Source organism: Rhincodon typus, chromosome 34 (genome assembly GCF_021869965.1).
Source record: "Rhincodon typus isolate 14 chromosome 34, sRhiTyp1.1, whole genome shotgun sequence".
Classification (NCBI taxonomy): domain Eukaryota; kingdom Metazoa; phylum Chordata; class Chondrichthyes; order Orectolobiformes; family Rhincodontidae; genus Rhincodon; species Rhincodon typus.
In genome coordinates, this window is record NC_063365.1 from 23801816 (window position 1) to 23816515 (window position 14700).

The window sequence follows — 14700 nt, forward strand, 5'->3', positions numbered from 1 at the left end:
TAAAGTGAGAAGTTATGGTGATTATAAAAACATGCATGCATGAAATGGATTAAAATATAAAAATGGTCCAGACTTTTCAATATGTCATATTTCAGAGCAGTAACTGTTTTTGGAAACCATAAATTAATGTTGTATTTGCAGCAGGGAGCACAGATTTGCTTTTTTGCAGTCAACTGAAAAATTTAATTCATCTTTAGTTTGGTACAAGCATTAATCAATTGTCTACAATTTATGAGCTAAGAAAGATTGTGTTTTATTTTATCTGTGCAACAGAAGCTTAGTTGGAAACCAAAAAGGCACGATAAGATTATAAAAATAGTGAAAGAAAAGAAAATGAGGATGTAAATTGAAGGCTTAAAAATAATTTAGGAAGACAAGAATAGGAGTAGCCCATTGTTCCCCCTAAGGTCATCTATCTCAATTCCATTTACCCAACTGTGATCTGTACCATAAGAAATAGGATTAAGAGTCTCAGGCCTGCTCTGTCATTCAATGAGATCATAACAGATCCAACTGTCCTCACATCAACATTCCTGCCTTTTCCCCATCACCCTTGATTCCCCGACTGGTCAAGAATCTATCTGAGCTTTACATCACAATGAACTTTGCCCCCTTAGCTCTCTATGGCAATGAATTCCAAAGACTCACAATCATCTAAGAGAAAAAATTCCTCCTCATCTCGGTCTTAAATTGGTGCTCCTTAATCCTGAGGCAATGCCATCTGGTCCTAGACTCTCCCATGAGGGGAAACATCCTCTCAGCATTTACCCTGTCAAGCCCCTTAGGAATCTTATTCTTTAAAAGCCTTACCTAATAAAAATCTGTCACATTTAATCCTGAAAGTTCCAAGTATGTGTCCAAGTATTCCCATTCTTTTTGTACATAGAGTTCCAGATTTTTCACAGTTCCTGGTGTAATAAGATGTTTCCAACATTCCCTCTTTTATGACCATGTGCAGTGTGGTTGAATTATTCCCACGTTTCCCTCTCCTCATTTGCCTGCAATGCATTTTCTCCAGATAAAAGGCCCCTAATGTTGGAGCTCGCATTTTAGCATGTATATAGGATTGGCCAACCAATAGAAGACAGAGATTCGGGATAAAGGGGCCATTTTCAGGATGGGGATCTATGAACTACCAAAGTGCCACAGGGATCAGTGCAGGGGCCACAATTATTTACAATATGTACTAACGACTTAGATGAAGGAAGCGATCGCACTATCAGTAAGTTTGTGGTTGTTGCAAATGAAGATGGCAAGGCAAGTGGTGATGATGACACAATGAGTCTACTAAAGGTGATGGGCAGGTTAAGTGTCCGTGCAATAATGTTTCACCTCAGCGTCTCTACTGTAGAGAGCTGTCTAAGCTGGGTCATATCCAGGCTTGATCTGATAAGTGACAAGTAACAATCATGCAACGTAAGTGCCAGGCTATGGGAAATTTCCAGCAAGGGAGAATATAACCATTTCTCCTTGCCATTAGTGACATTGTGATTGCTGAATCCCCCCATCAACATTCTGGGGGTTACCATTGAACAGACACTGAAGTGGACTAGCCTTATAAATACTATGGTTACAAGACCAAAATAGCTAGGAAGACTACAGCAAGTAACACACCTATCTCCTCAATGCCTATCTATCATCAATAAAGGCACAAGTCATTCATTTGCCTGAATGAGTGCAGCTCCAAGCGAGTTCAGTCAGCTCAGCAGTATTAAGGACAAAGAGCCCATTTGATTGCCATTCCATCCACCACCTTCAACATTCACTTCCTCCACCATCAATGCACAGTGACAGCAGTATGTACCATTTACCAGATTAAATGAAACAACTCCTCAAAGTTCCTTTGACAGCATCTTTGAAACCCACAACCTCGACCATCTAGAAGGACATGGGTAGCAGCTACATGGGACACCACAATCCATCTAAAAGTTCCCCTCCAAGACACTTGCCAATCTGACTTGGAAATATATTGCTGTTCCTTCACTGTCACAGGGTCAAAATCCTGTAAATCCTTTTGTAACAGTACTGTAGGGATACCTTCACTTATTGGACTACAACAGTTCAAGAAGGCAGCTCACCACCACCTCTCAAGCGCAACTAGGGATGGGCAATAAATGCTGGCCCAGCCACATCCCAGAAATTAATAAGAAGGATTAAAGCTTTGGTAAACTAAATTAAGATTTCAGATGCCCCATGAAGTCAATTCAGAAATCATATTGAAAACATTTATTATAAGACATTTTAGTCATTAGAAAATATTACGAAAATAACATTTCCTTTCTATCCTACACTCTGCTTCAAGAAATTGCAAGATGAAAAGAGCAAATATTTCCACATGCAAACAATTTTAGAAAAATAAGAAAACTTGATATTTAAATAGCAAGAAAAGAGTTGGAAGGTTACATTTACAGCCTGGGATGAGGTAGTGACAGGACGGGGGAATAATCCTTGCCTCTGGGACATTTATAGGTTGAGTCACCACAAATTTGGCAGGACCGTGGCCAGACATGTTCTTAACGACTTAACCCCTCCTTCAGTTTGCAGGGGTGTAGTGTGGTTTGTGTGAGTGAGAATCAGATGACATAGTCAGAAAGGGAGAGGGGGAAAGTAATGGATTCATCAGATTAATATTAATATAATTTTCTGTTGAAAATGCATTTTTAAAAATATCTTTGCTTTCCATTCCTACTATTATACTTTAAAGAGCCTTAAAGAGGTTATTTTTAACTCCAATTTTATGACAAAGATTTTGCCCTCATTTTAGCCAAACAAGAAGGCAAAACAATGCCTCTTCTTCCTCTGGAGGCTAAGGAAATTTAACATGTCCATAAGAACTCTCACGAACATTTATAGATGCACTGTAGAAAGCATTCTATCTGGATGCATCACGGCTTGGTCTGGCAACTGCTCTGCCCAGGACCATAAGAAAGTACAGAAAGTTGTTAACGCAGCCCACACCATCAGGCAAGCCAACCTTCCATCCATTGGCTCCATAAACACTTCTTGATGCCTTGGAAAAGCAGCCAATATCATCAAAGACCCCTCCCACCCCGGTTATAATTTCTTCCAACCTCTTCAGTCAGGTAGAAGATATAAAAGCTTAAACACACATACCAACAGGTTAAAAACAGCTGCTTCCCCGTGGTTATTAAACTTCTGAATCGACATCTCAAATTTCAAATCTACTGTGGATCATGCTTTTTGTCCACCTTCTTTGCAGCTGTAACTTTGTATTCCTTGCTCTGTTCATCCCATGATCTTTGTATGGTATGATCTGCCTGTACTGCATGCAAAATAAAATTTTTCACTGTACTTCTGTTCGTGTGACAATAATAAATCAAATCAAAACAAATCACAAATTATTACAAGCTCATGGTCAACCATGTGTATGTCAATTTTGACATGAGACATTGTTAGTTGCCTGCTGAATTTTTCCTAAAAGTGATTGAAGTGTTCTTCAGTAAACTAGCCATTTACTGATGAACACAAGTCAATGTCTCTCTGATCTATTGCCATTTTTTAATAAAGGTAAGTCCAGATGTTCTAATAGACAGTGGTCAGATGTACAATGAATGTGGGACAACATTGTGAAAGTAGCTTGTGGCCTCTTTGTCAAGCCACACTCCCCAGCCATTAGCCCGTTGCCAAGTTTATTTGTTTCAGAAACAATAGAATTCTACTCAGAATGCCAAGGCAGCTGAAGTTGATGAAAAGGAATTGTTGGTGTAATCCCTTGCCCCTATGCTGGACATGGGAATCTTGAGATTGTGTCTTGAGTCCTCGTTGACTGAACTTTACCAGAAATTGGACGAGTGTCAATTTTGGCAAGTTTCATGGAGGGTTTCTCACTGCAGGCAGAAGTACGCACAATGCAGGGACCTCCCACCACTCCCAGCATCGTATCTCCGTGCAGCAAGTCAGTTCGGAGCTGCTCTGAAGGGCTCGTGAGAGTTGCCCCAGGCATGTCGGACAGGAAAATTGGCACCCTGTTTTGCTGATGCGAACCTGGAGGTCCTGATGTACAGGGTGGCTCATAGAAAGGCCAACCTCTGCCCCCAAGACCAACAGAGGAGGCTTTGACACTGGATGCTGTCAGCCTGCTCCAGGGTTGCCACCCAGGTCTGTGCAGTCTCCATGTTCCAGACCTGCACTCCCTCAGTCTAGCCATTGGGGTTCAGTCCCAACAGCAAGGTAACAGAGGGATAAGGGACACTCACCCCTCTTCAGGGGCTCCTAATTTACAGGCAGACAGGGCAGTACCTGTTGGAGGAGACTCCCTCCCTAGAAATCTCCTCTCTTTACATTCCAGAGGTCTCAGGCCCTCCACCTCCATCCTAGCTGCCTCACTCAGCCCTGTGGGAGTTCAAGCTGAGGAGGGTGTACCTACCTCTGGGTAGGACACATTCAGCGTGGCGGGGCCTCTCACGTCAAGCACGCCTGGATCGCCCAACCAAGGCCAATAGGCTCCACTGGAGGACAGGTTCCCTCTACCTCAACTGCAAACCTAGGACAGCACTGAAACTTAGTGGGAGGGAAAGGAAGAAGACATTCCTGGGTCACAGTGGAAACTTTATTGTATGCCTGTTGTTACATTTGTAAATGTATGATCACTATTCACCATCAGATGTGTGGGTGAATGTCTGTCCAGCTACAACTACAAGAGTGAAGGTAAAGAGTCTGACCATTCTTAATGCTCATGACATGGGGTTTTATAGCCACAGGAGTGAAATGAGCAGCTCCTGCACCATGCAGAAGTTATGAGATTGTGGAAGGTTTATCACAAAAAGGGAATGAAGATAAAGCAGAACGTACTAAACTATTCACAAATAACACAGGTTTAATGATTTTGAAACTCACAGTAAACTATTATCCCATTAATCCCTAAATTTTCTGAAGAAGGGTCTAGACCCGAAATGTCAGCTTTCCTGCTCCTCTGATGCTGCTTGGCCTGCTGTGTTCATCCAGCTCTACACCTTGTTATCTCAGATTCTCCAGCATCAGCAGTTCCTACTATCTCTGTAACAATCCCTAAAACATGTCTTTCCAGTACTCACACCAGAAAGAATTTCCTTCTCTTTCAAATCTATTGGGTCAGAAGTCACCCAACACTACTTTATAGTCCAAGAGGCTTATTTGAAATCGCACGTTTTCAGAGTGCTGCTCCTTCATCAGGTGAAGTGAAAGATTCAGTTAGTTAAAAACCGAAAGAACTGTGGATGCTGTAAATCAGGAACAAAAACAGAAGTTGCTGGAAAAGCTCAGCAGGTCTGGCAGCACCTGTGAAGAGAAAATCAGAGTTAACGTTTCAGATCCGGTGACCCTACCTCAGAACTGATGGTAGTTGGGAAAATGTCGGTTTATATGCAGGAAATAGGAAGGGGAACGGGATAGGGAGTAAATGATAGGATAGAGCCCGAAGAGAGAGAAGAGCAGTTGGATAGACAAAGGAGATGATAACGATCTGGGTAGGAGGGTGAGTAGTTGTTAGTGGGGACTGTTAGTGACTAACAATAGGTAATGTGTAATGGCAGGCTATGTGGTAACAAGGCCTGGTGTGTGGGGAGTAGGGCCCTAGGACATGAGAGAGTTTAGACCCTAAAATATGGAACTCAATATTGATTCCAGAAGGCTGCAAGGTTCCCAAGCGGAAAATGAGGTATTGTTCTTCCAGCTGGCATTGAGCTTCACTGGAACACTGTTGTTGTTAATAGTTCTGCAACTCTCTTGGCCCTGAATATCCCACTCTTGTCAATCCAGCTGAATTGTAGAAATGGCACAGATCATTAAAACTACAACTACATCATCGCACTACAAAACCATTATGAAGCTGGACCTGGTGTTAAATCACAAATCGATCCCACTAAAAGTGGGGTTATAAATGATCCATTTACACAAGTTAGAGCACTGACATTCCCCTGGGCATCCTGCTCTGAAAGATTCAGTGTTCTGCAGCCAATAGACCATTTCCCCAGAGAACACTGCTGCAGTGGCTTTTCCAATTGTTGAGTTTATTAGCTTAAATGAATATGTTCCTACATTTAACATGCTATTTGCAGCATTCAAAGGAGGATTAAGAGCAGAGAAAGAAAACATGGCTCGACGGTAATGGAATGGGCAGGTGTAGCATCCAGGGCTGATACAAGCCACCTGTGCAAGCCTGGAGCCCAGCAGCTGCCAAATCTCAAAACACATTTGGGTACGCAGGAAGAAAAGATGCTGCTCACACTGGGGTAAGTGGATTTTACTTCACTATTTTCCATAACAGAGCTACAATATTAACTACACATGCAGCATGTGCTTATTTGCTACACCTCAGGATCACAGGTAGTGGGTTCAATACCTATCCAAATTCAGGTCATCATTTCAGCTCAGATGCATTCTCATTGGCAAACCTTGAAATTGTTTTTTAAAACCAAATGTCATATGGACTCAATATCCATAAAATGTTCTTTTGAAGTGATTTCTGATGAGAAAAAAAGATAGTATTTTATTGTTTCCAGAACCACAAAATCTAGATACATTGATCCCTTTGATAAAGCTGTTGCAGAATTTTATAGATCAAATTAATGGATACTAATCAATGTGTATATGGTAAATAGGAGGAAATGCACAAGGTTTTATAAAACAAAATTATTTAGTAATAGCTAAATTGTCAATAAAGGATTTAATGTTTGATAACATGGGCATATTGAAAAAAAATAGAAATTAATGTAGCTAATATCAGTGGGCAAAGGGTTAATGCAATTTATTAAATTAATGTAATTTGAATTAGTGTTCAGATTGTTAAGATCACTGTCATTTCTCAACTAATGAATAAATAAGACAGAAAGACAAAATAAAGGACAATAAAACATTTAAGACAGAAATGTAGAGGAATTTCTTCTCTCAGAGGGTGGTGAATCTGTGTAATTCTTTACCAGAGAGTGCTGTCAAGGCTTGGTTGTCAAGTATATTTAAGGCTGAGACAGATAGATTTTTAATCAGTAAGGGAATCAGGAGTTATGGGAAAATACAGGAAGGTGAAGTTGAGGATTATCAGATCATCCCTGATCTCATTGAATGGTGGAGAAGACTTAACAGGCTGAATGGCCTACTCTGCTCCTACGTCTTCCGGTCATATTGTCTAAAATAAAATTATGTCCAGTTTACATTGTTGTGTGTCACAAGTCAAATTAATAATTGATTTAGCCTCACACCAAAATGGGCAGAAAAATGATTATCTCAAACACTACCACAGCTTTGGCTTCAAAAATATTTAAACCAACATCTTTTATAGTCTCCAGTTCAGTGAATGTTACCCCACTGTATGCTCATTTATCTCTTCCTCAGATGTGAAGGTTAAGAAGACAGGGTCTTCATAGTAACCTGAGCTAGCACAGGAATTGAACTTGCACTGTTGTCATCGTTCTGCATTCTAAGCTAGCCTTACAGCCACTGACCAGTGTGAGATGAGCCTGCGCAGTAGGAAAAGTAATGAGAACACAGAAAATGTTTCTCAGTCACAGGCACAAAACAAAAATGGCTTAACTTTGTTTGGATTGCACCAACAATGGTGGAAGAGGTAAAAAGACAATGCTTCAGACCAGTCCTACTGAGAATGACGCCTTTTGGTTACCTATCTAACTCTGTTTTTAGTACAATGTAAGTTTCGTATGTTGTCAAATTGTGTTTATATTCCTGCCTTCATTGTTGTTTATAGCAATAATTTATTGAAAAATGACTGTAGAATGAAAATCAATTAAAAACCAAACAGATGCAAGTGTTTATTAATCTACCAAATAAATGATTTTCTGCAGCTTTTAATAGGGACCAATGTCATTAATAACTTGGTCAACTTGAAGATTTTTGGGGATAAGTAAGCAATCATTTCTGCATAAGAACCGCTGCCATATAATAACAGATGTTGTGGTTAGTGAAGACTGACATTCCAAAGGGAAAAACCTAAAGTGGATTGTCTTATTAGGGTAACATTCACGCAACATGAATTTCTGAGACCACACAGGTCCATTTGACTAATCCAAATGGAAGGAAGGCTGTGGTGATGTAATCCTATCGGAGAGATTCTTCTCTTCCCGGTAACTTCCACGTGATACTCAGCCAGACTGATCAGGGCAGTTTCCAAGTGTGGCCTCTGCTCTGTACTGACCCAGTTGATCTCAACTACTGATGGAATATCAATTATAGAATCTTGTGATTCAAGGCTAGAATTCATATTTTTAAAATTCTTTCTTGGAACGCTGGCAAGGTCAACATCCTTAATCACCCTTAAGATGGTGGCGAGCTGTCTTGTCCAACGCTTGCTGTTCATGTGATGATGGTGCTCCACAGTTTGTCAGCTTTAATTAAGGTTTTTTTTAATTCTGGAAGAATGTTGAATGAAGAAACATGTTCAAATTTCTGAGATGTATACTGTGGATAGCGCACACTGCAGCAACTTATGTCCTTTAAGGAAGGAAATATGGCATCCTTACCTGGTCTGGCCTACATGTGACTCCAGACTAACACGACGTGATTAGATCAGAAATGCCTCCCGAAATTACTCAATTTTGCCAAACTGCCACAAAGTCTGATAAAAGGAATGAAATCAGACAGAGCAACCGGCATTGGCCAAGGCACTGGGAATGATTATGGCACACATTCTGTTGATCCTGAAGTGGTACAGTCATGAGCGAAGTGCCTTGGGAGTCCTCAACGTTGACTCTGGACCCCATAAAGTCGCATGGCATTAGGTCAAACATGGGCAAGGAATCTTCCTGCTGATTACTATATACTGCATCCCCATCCCCTCAGCTGATGAATCAGTGCTCCTCCATGAGAAACACTACTCGGTCAAAATACTGAGGGTGGCAAAGACACAGAAGGTAGTCTAGGTGGGGATTTCAAGGTCCATCACCAAAAATGTCTCAGTAGCACCACTACCAACTGTGCTGGCAAAATCCTAAAGAATATACTTGTTGGACTGAGTCCTTTGTTGTTGGTTAGAGAATCAGTATGAGTCAAATATGTTCTTGACCACTGCCTTTGCAATTTACATTTTGCAGATGTATTTGTCCATAATAGCATGAGTAAGAATGACTGCTGTATAGCCATTATGGAGGCAAAGTCCCCCTTTTACATTTAGAATCCCTACAGTGTGGAAACAGGTCCATTACCCCAACAAGTCCACACTGACCCTTGGAGTGTCCCACCCAGACCCATCCCCCTATAACCCACCTAAGCTACACATCCCTGAACACTACAGGCAATTTAGCTTGGCCAATCCACCTAGCCTGCACATCTGTGGACTGTGGGAGGAAACCAGAGCACCTGGAGGAAACCCGTGCAGACATGGAGAGACCATGCAAACTCCACACAGACAGTCGCCCGAGGGTGGAATTGAACCCAGGTCCCTAGCACTGTGAGGCAGCAGTGCTAACCACTGAGCAACCGTGCTGTCTGTAGAGACTACAACATTGTAAGGTCTCCAAACCTATTCCTTTTCATTGAGGATATATTCCATTGTGTTGTGTGGCACTATCACCATGCTAAATTGGACAGACTTCAAAGGTTTAGCAACTCAAGCCTGGGCATCCATGAGGCACTGTGGGCCATCAACAGCAGCAGAATTGTACTCCAGCACAGTCTGCAACGTCATGACCTGGTATATCCCCCAGTCAACCATTACCATTAAGCTAGAGGATCAACCCTGGTTCAATGGAGAGTGCAGGAGGACATGCCAGGAGCAGCACCAGGCATATCAAAAAATGAAGTGTCAACCTGGTGAAGCTAATCAAACAGATCTACTTATATGCCAAATAACATTAGCAGCAAGTGACAGACAGAGCTAAGTGATCCCACAACCAATGGATCAGATCTGAGCTCTGCAGTCCTGCCCATCCAGTCATGAATGGTGGTGGACAATTAAGCAACTCACAGGATCCTCTGGACAGACAATAAGGCTAAAGCGTTCACAGCAATCTTCAGCCAGAAGTGCTGAGTGAATGATCAATTTTGATCTCTTCCCGAGACACCCAATATCACAGATGCCAGTCTTTGGCCCATTTGACTCACTCCACGTGATATCATAAAATACTTGAAGGCACTGCATATGAGATACTGCAAAAACAATGGGCCCTGGCAACATTCCAACAATAGTACTGAAGACTTGTGCTCCAGACCTTGCTACACCTCTAGCCAATCTCTTTCAGTACAGTTACAACACTGGCATCTACCCAACAATGTGAAAATTGCCCAGGTATGTCCTATACACTAAGGGCAAGATAAATCAAACTCCGGCAATTACCGCCCCACCAGTCTATTATCAATCATCACTGAAGTGATGGAATGTTTCTTCAATGAACATTGCTTAGCAATGACCTGCTCACTGATGCTCAATTGGGTTCTGCCAGGGTCAATCAGCTCCTGCCCTTATTAGAGCCTAATTTTAAAAATGGACAAAAGCCTTAATACCAGTGAAGGTGAGTTCCCTTGACTTCAGGCAGTATTTGACCAAGTGTGGCATCGAGGAGTCCTAGCAAAACAAAGTCAATGGCAATCAGGAGGATAACTCTCCGTTCGTTGGAATCATACTTGGTACAAAGAAAACTGGTTGTGGTTGTTTAAAGTCAATCATTTTAGCTCCAGGACTTCACTGATGCAGTTCCTCAGGATAGTGTCCTAGACCCAACTATCTTCAGCTGCTTCATCAGTAATCTTGCCTCCATCATAAGTTCAGAAATGGCAATGTTCACTGAAGATTGTACAGCGGCCATCACCATTTGTCACTTCCCACATACCGAAGCAGTTCATGTCCAAATGCAACAAGGCCTGGACAACATTCAGTCTTGGACTGCTATGTGGCAAGTAACATTCACACTGTACAAGTGCCCGGCAATGACCATCTTCAACAAGGGAGAATCAAACCTTTATTTCTTGACATTCATCTGCATTACCATCAGTGAATCCCCCACTATCAACATGTTGGGTGTCCCCTTTGACCAGAAAATGAACTAGACTAGCCAAATAAATACTATGACTATAAGACCGGCTAGAAGCTGGGAATCTAGTCTGACAGCTACAATGCACAAGTCAGGAGTGTGATGGAATACTCCCCACTTGCCTGAATGAGTGCAGTCCAACAACACTCAAGAAGCTTAACACCATCCAGGATAAAACAGTCCACTTGATTGGCACCCCATTTAATACCTTCAACATTCACTCCCTTCACCACCAATGCACAGTAGCAACAATGTGTACCATCTACAAGATGATACAAGATACATAGCAACAACTCATCAAGGCACCTGAGATGGCACCTTCCAAATACATAACCTCTGCCACATAGAAGGACAGGGCAGCAGGTACGTGGGAGCTTCATGGTCTACAAGATCTCCTCCAAGCCACTCACCATCCTGACCTGGAAATATATCACTGTTCCTGAAATAACTCCACAGAGACTGATATTCCATCACCGTGTCACCCTTTATTTACATGTTCATAGTACTTGACACTGGTCTGGCTTCCACAGAGCCAGCTCTTATAGATAGCAGAATCTCTGGCACGCTTGTTCATATCTGTCAGCCAGGGCTCCCTGATTGGACCAGGATAACAGCCCCAAACTGGGAACTCATATTCCATGAAATCCACCTGGCTGCCCTTGTTACAATCTCTACATCCCTCCCTCTCTAAGTTCGGCGACATAGGCCTGTTCTTTCTCTTGTAGCCTCTTCTGGGGTGTTTTTGCAACAGGTCCAGTTCCTTTGGTTCAGCCTTGGATGCGGACATCAAGGATGCGACACCTACCGTGTCTATCTCAGACTCCAAGATTTCTTCGATGCTAGACAGAGGGGGAGAGCCCATGTGTTCTGACAGCCTTTCTGGATGTTCTGAGGGGCCGGATATGTTTTGCTCCTGCCCTTTTTGTGAGTTTGCAGCCTTCATAGGGTCCACATGCTTGTTCAGGATCACTCCACCTACCTGAACTTTGTATGGTGGGATGCGACCTCACGTCGACCTTGCCTCTTAACCATGCGCGGCCATTCCCGTGGTTTTGGTACCAAACTTCATCCCTTGAAGTTTCTCTTGCTTAGAGGAGTTTTATGTCCAGCATTGGCATTCCTGATGCCATTTCACCCTCCAGCCCCAGTTTTCTCCCCATTAGCAACTCTGCTGGAGCTATCCCTGTAGTTGCACGAGGATGGTCCAATAATCAAACAGGAAGTGAGACAGATTGTATCAAGTGAAACTGTAGGGTGTTTCTTTAACCCTGCCTTCAAAGTTTGGACCGTTCTTTCTGCCAGACCATTGGACATTGGATGGTATTGAGCTGTCCTTACAATGCCATTCAACTTTAGGAAATGCTCGAATTCCCTGCTTGTACATGATGGCCCATTGTCTGTGATTAACACTTCCAGGAGCCTGTGTATTGCAAAAGATGCTGGCAGCTTTTCTATCGCCGTCCCCACGTTTGACGAATGAGCTCAATGCACATCCAACTACTTTGAGTGAGCGCCCACAATGACAAAGAGCATCGAGCCCATGAAAGGGCTGGCATAGTTGACGTCTAACTGAGTCCAGGGCTTATGTGTCCATTCCCACGCACGTGGGGGAGCTGCTGGCGACAGCCTTTGTCCTGGGCACACTAACATGGCTATGTCAACATCCAATTCTGGCCACCAGACATAACTTTTCACCACCACCTTCATTCTGGAAAGACCCGGATGACCCTGGCGGAGTTCAACCAGTAGTTGGTGGTGACCTTTGCTTGGGACGATCACTCTTGCTCCCTATAATAAAATGCGATTCTCTACTGTGACCTGTCTTACTGGGTCCAGAAAGATTTCAGTTCTGGTTGTGATAGCTCTTTTCTTTCCCCTACCACCAGCAGCTGTTTTAGTTCTGCTGTGAGCTGACCTGGAGTCCCTCTATTCAGGATTTGTCCTGACTAAGGTTATGCAATTGCCTTCATATAAGAGGTGTCCCCCAGGCTCAGCTGGCCTGGCGAGGTTATGCACTTCCATCAGCATACCCTGTAACTCATGTGCTCCACTTGCCGCATTTTCTAATGACAAAAAGCCAGTTGTAGTGCCTGAAGTCCAGTTGGGCTTCAGCTAGTAGCCGATTTTGTATGGTTACATCATTAATCGCACTCTTGTCGCCACTGAAATATCTCCACAGAGGCTGGTATCCCATCACCAACTCACCCTTTATTTACACATACATAGTACTTGACACTGGTCTGGCTTCATCAGAGCCAGCTCTCAGAACAAACAGAACCTCTGACGCTCCTGTTTATATCTGTCAGACAGGGCTCCCTGATTGGACCAGGATAACAGCCCCAGTCAGGGAACTCATATTCAGTGAGGTCTACCTGGCTGACCTCATTAATTTCATTATCATTCCTTCAGTGTCTTTGGGTCAAAATCCTCCCTAACAGCATTGTGGGCACACCAAACCACAAGAACAGCAGTAGTTCAAGAAGGCAGCTCACTACCACTTTCACAAAAACTGCTAGGGATGGGCAATAAATGCTGGCCTAGCCAACCATGCCCACATTCCATGAATGAATTAAAAACATCTTGCCATGTCTCCTTGGCAAAAACCCTGAAAACCACCATTTATCTTGGTTATTTTGTTGGTGTTCGTCTCTCTCTCTCTCTCTTTCTCACAAACAGAAGATACTTGCATATCTTCTGCGACTCAAATGTCATGAACTAGTAAAATCCAATGCTGTCCCTCGCACACACTCTCTCACACAGCAACTTCCCGACACCAGTACCCTTGTAGTGAACTGTAGGCTGATAGCTGGTTGGCTGCGTGCCACATTGAGAGTCTCCACAGTATTTACAGTATTTTTATGAGTGTCTCAGAGCTTTAGGTTTATCAAGTAGCTACAGCACTTGCATCCAATTGTGATGCCGTCACATGTAAATAGCTGGCAATGGCAGGACTCAGAGGAAGAAATGAATAGACGTCCTTAAGGGCATTTCAGCTTTGATTGCAAACGTGCAGATGGGCGGAAGGATGATACTGCTTTAGGGTTGGTATAACTGTGTGATGTTCTCGACATTATTTATAGTACATGCTACTTTTAGGGCACTGGGAAGCTGTTTCATATCCTTTTGCCTCTCTGATCTGCAAGAACAAAATGATTGCATGTCTCACAGAGGAATGTATATATATTAAGTACTTTAAGAAATGAGATTAAAAGAAAAATTTACATGCATTTTTGTTGAATGGACTGTCAGAATGATTTGGGAAAGATACCTTCATTGTAAATCTAATACATTGCAAAAAATGTTTTGAAAATTAAACTTCAGATCTGGAATGAATTCAATGTTTTTGTCAATAATAGCTTGTTAGTAATGGTTCAAAGACTTTATTACCAATAATTACCATAGATCTATTGTTTGAGATTTGACCTGTGTGACAAGGAGTAAGGAATTAACAAAGAACAATGTGCAGAATCATTCTAGCCTTGACCAGAATAGCTTAGAATGCAGTCTCTGAGATGGGATAACACAATTGCCATTGTAACTTGGGTTTATAAATAATCAGATTAATTTTCTCATCCATGGAAATTCAGCTTTTGCTAGTTATATTTATTTTTGCAATTTTGCTAGTTGAACACTTATTAATTCATTTTGTTTGAACAGCTATGGTGTCAGTTCAATGTTCCAACCTACAAGGTGTCATTTGCACAATAAAGTCTGATTCCTTGGT